This window comes from Amblyomma maculatum, chromosome 9 (assembly GCF_055883805.1).
Source record: "Amblyomma maculatum isolate TAMU_Amacu chromosome 9, ASM5588380v1, whole genome shotgun sequence".
NCBI lineage: Eukaryota > Metazoa > Arthropoda > Arachnida > Ixodida > Ixodidae > Amblyomma > Amblyomma maculatum.
In genome coordinates this window covers 60885970-60890882 of record NC_139352.1, presented here as the reverse complement: position 1 = coordinate 60890882, position 4913 = coordinate 60885970, and positions in this window count along the sequence as shown.

Genomic DNA, 4913 nt, shown 5'->3' with positions numbered 1-4913 from the left:
ATCTGTCTTTTTTCTCGACATTCATCTCTACCCTCCCCCCCCCCCCCCCCCCCCCCCACCCCTTCCCCAATTCACTTGTTACTTCCTTTAAATATGTGCTTGTTTGGAACCTGCATAAGGATCTGTAAAACAACCGGTTCCTTGTTTTTATGCGTTCTGCAGCAGCGTCACAGAACTGTTCCGCTATCGGCTACAACTTGAGGACGGCCTTACAGCAGTCAAGCTAATTCCAGGCAGCGAACAGTTTTGTGATCACCGGGAACAAAAAGCGTGAGATTGGTTCACCCATTCGTAACAAGCGCTATAGCTAGTATTATAACTTTTGTCTGGTTATGTAAAGCTGCAGTCATGCAGTTAAGGGCAGGTCGTGAGAATAATACTTGCAAGCGTCCCTTATAGGCTGCTTTCGTCTTAGGGTTTAACGTCGCAAAGTGAGAGACGCCGTATATGAGAGCTCTGGGAACTTCGATCACCTTATGTTCTTTAACGTGCACTGATATCGCACAGCACACGGGTGCTGTACGTATCACCTCCATCAAAAGCCGCCGCCTGAATGAAAGTGCGTTATATTGCATCCGCCATAACTCCCGAGCTGATTAGCGCGTCCTGCCGCTTTAGGAATGTGTTGTTAATTCCAGTGAGCTGTAGGGGTGGATTATCGCACATTATGTGGCATGATTACTATTACGAAATGCAGTAGCGAAGAGATAACGACACCGAAAGGAACATTCACTCTGAACATCCCTTACCGATATCCTGGGTTCCGCCGCCTTAATTGCATATTCGGAACTTTATTTGGCAGCACATTTCTTCAATCTCCGAAGCACTTTCGAATCCCCGCACTATGCAGCAGCTTTACAATACGCATTTCCAAAGCAGAATGAATGCGATACAGCAGGGACACACAGGACGCGAACAACGGGAGGAGAATCATAGACGGCTCATATATTTCTGAAAGACGTGGAAAAGCGCTTTCAGAACTTGCATGCACGTGTGCTAGCTGTCTCCATGTGACACACGAAGGCACGATGCCGCTTTCCAGTCCTTTCTCCAGTTTTGCATTCCGCACCGCATGTTCCACATTCATAACAGCTGTACGGTATGCGTACAAAACCAGCACCAGCAGCAACAGGCATCCACCCTTCGGATGCCCGGGGGACAGCGAGAAGAGATGCTGTGCCGAAAAGGCACACCACCTCCCCTTGTCCACCACACACGGCAGCTAAGTGTACAGCCGGAGTCTGTAAGGCTCCGGAACGACACCAGTATGAATCTCAGTCCCCGCAACACAGCGATCGAAGGCACAAGCGCTGCAGGCGCTGGGATTCGAACCAGCGTCTTCGCGTGTGCGAGCTCAGCACGTTACCCACTTAGCTACCGTGTGGCACGGCTTCTAAGTGACACTCGGAATAGGTGTTGCGTGGGGGATGAAGCGGTCATACCGGAGCATGCGCCGTGCCTACTTCTTGCTTTTTACGTGATGGGGCGAGCTTGAAGCTTATCTCCGGATATCGAGTGCAGCCTATGTAGCGTGTGCGCTTGATATCGAATGCAGCCGCTGTAACTTTCGTGCCTGGTCATGCATGATTACCTTATCACTTAATTCTGTGCTTCGTTGTGCGGACTGCGGATATAAGAACGGTGCAAACAAGGAGAACGTGCCTGTATTTCAATGATGGGCGTGCTGTTTGGTACTTTTATAGTGAAGTTCGCTTTCGATGACGTTAACGTAAAGAGAGGGGAAGTAGATCGGTTGAATGAGGCCGATCCTCCTCACACGCACTCTGCAAAGAATTCGTTTTCTGGTGACAGAAGATTGATTTCATAGCATGTATATGCATTTTTTTCTCGGCATCGATATGTCATATATGAAAGACCCGATGAGGAGGTTGAAGTAAGGGATGAGTACAGTAAATATGGAATGCAAGTGTTCACATGAAGCGAAATTGAAAACGACTGCTAATGTATAAGCGAAGTTCGGCAAGTACGGGCACGTGGAGAAGAAACATACTACGCTACGAGTGCATTGAGATGTGCGGGTTGTCGGGGGAACGTAGGGCGTGTTAGCAAAAGTGGATGTATCTATGTAGGTATTTTTGAAACATGCAAAGGGCTGAGGTTACGGCGACGAAGTACGAGGTGGCACACCCGGATTTTACATTGTTTTTTGGTCGGCCGGTTTTAACGTCCCAAAGCTAGTCAATCTATCAGAGACGCCGTACTGGAGGGCTCCAGAAATGTTGACCACCTGGGGCTCTTAAATGCGCAGTGATATCGCACAGCACACGTGCGCCTTCTTTTCGCCTCCACCGAAAGCGGCCGCCGAGGCCGGGATTCGTCCCGTGTGCATCAGCACAGTTGGAGAGCGCCTTAACCACCGGGACACCTCGGCGGGGTGGATCGAATTCGACGGCATCACTTCAGAAACATACACGCGAAATCCATACCTTCATTACTCTTTTGGTCGCTGCATTGTAAGCCTTGCAACTTTTTCACGAGTCTTTTTATCGCTCTCTGAATTAGGCACACGCCATTTATACCGGGTGTCCCGGCTAACTTCGACCAAGGTTTTCAAAATGAAGTTCGCCCTAGTCCAGTGAAATAAATTCAGAGATTTGCAGAGTCGCATATGCTAATCTTCTATCATTATTTCACTACATTTAATTTGTGCATAATAATTAGCTAATTCTCTAATTATGAACTTCAGAGAAAACGTGTCGATGCAAAAGTTAATCTCCAAAAACTTCTAGCGTCGTTGTCTCCATCACGCTACGACATCCGCCGCCCTATTTACAATCCTTCAAGAATACCGTCACGTGACCAGCCTCAGTTCTCACTTTCTGAAGTTAAGTGGCGAACACCACATACATAATATCAAGTAAAACATCATTGAACAGTTTATATAGCAGCTATTGCCATTGTCTGGCGTTAATGACTGGTTCCATCACCAAAGCAAGCCGTGACCATCGTAGTTGCATAGCAACAATGTCGACTTCTAATCTCCCCACTTGCAAAGTACAGAGGAAAGACGTTTATATACTACCGACCACTGTTTTACATGTGCTGGTGTATTTACTTCAATTAGTCTCCTCCAGCCGTTTACGGGTCCTGTACAGAGATTCTGCTTCTTCCGATTTGGTTTGACCGTACGTACGTGGTATCAGAAGGCTCCTGGGTGTGTGAATGGGGCTTTCTGACGACTACAGGATATTTAAGCCGGCGAGTTGGTTATACATCACCCAAAAAACAGCGCGAACAAACTTTCGTCTGTAAACGGGGATTGTAACGGGGACTGTAAACCATTCTGCACCCTTAAGGTTATATTAGTCATTATAACATCCTTACAACACCGATGTTTTTCGTGAAATGGGTGTTCTTATTTGGTCGCACCCTTTTTACCTCCACTCGGAATTTCTGGGGTGTTGAAAAGGTTCATTTAGTAAAATGCACAACGCCTAATTTCAAGGATGTAAGGGTGTTTTTTATTTTTTTTTAATGTGTCATAAATAACGCAATCTTCAGGATAAGGGGAGGGATCAGCGTGGATTTTGTTTGCAGAATGACGAGAAGTCTGTTCCAGTAATAGTGAAAGCAGTTCAAATACTCTCACGGTGCTGATATCATGTGCTCTTTACTATGCATTCAGGCGCACATTTTTTTTTTTTTTTTTGCAAACGGTTGCAAGAATGAAAAAAGACACGGTGTGCTGGGTTCAGTGTCCATAGTTCGGCTATATACAACAACAAAAGCTAGGGAGCGTCGTGCGTAGTGGAGTAATCAGAGATGAACTTGTAATGCAATATATATTGCCGTTGTAAACATTCCATGTTTTTAGTATCCATTCTCGGCAAACTTACGAAATCTGGGCCGGTGAGAGTCCATGCATCAGATATGACACGATGCCAACATTTTCATCCACCCCGTTACCAGCGTATCGCCGCACAATATGAGGGCTCAGAGTGACGGCGCCAAACATAGCGTGCAGTGCCGTTGCGCAATTAAAATTTCTCCAGCGCTTATTTTGCGTCCTGACGATCTAGGTGAAAGTTGCATATTATGGTAGGCGCATTGTTAACTATGCGCAGCTCGTAAACATTGCTGCATGTTCCTATTTTATTTGACCACAGATCTAACGCTTAGACCATTCCCCTACCTCCCCTTCCGGCTTTCCTGCCTCGCATGACCCCATTACGAGTAGCCAGATGCCGTACATCACTGTACCGGCCTTCGAAGGTGGCGACTGATGGTGGAGCGTAGAACCAGCGCAGCGCGTAACTCGGGCGGTCCCCTCGCTCGAAGTGCGGCACCGGGCTACGCACTCGCCGTTGGGAGAAGGCTTGCGTCCTTGAATTTGTGCTGCCGATCTGTACTACGTGAAAGAACGCTATTTGATCACTACTCCGGTGACAGCAACACTGCCGCCCGATACGCTGAACCGATGAAGGAATGCGCCCGTCCCGAAAAAGAGGCTGCGTTCAGAATGAAAGTAACGAAAAATCGAAATGTGGGGCATCACATATTCATTTCAAATTGAAAAAGGAACATTCGGTTGGACTCAATTTTCGTATTAGTAGTTTTTGCGCTCCATGTACCTATAGAACTGGAGGCCGACAGCCTATCCTTGTTACCTCGTTATGGGCGCATGTGAGAAAGCGTTTCGCTTTGTAATTAGTTATTCCATATGTTGATGCGGGCTTGCTTCTCATTCTAATGCATGCCTTGAGTCCAACCTTGGTGGCGGCAGAGCAGAATTTACACATGCAACTGTAGCAATCGTTCTTGCTGCTGCTGCTGTACGAAAGCTGCACCTTTCGTTTAGCGATAAAACCGAAACCGAAGCTCCATCGCTGCATGTCTGCCTCCAGGTGGCCACCGGTAGCGTCGTTTTCCCATCATTTTGTTTTTCAGCGTGT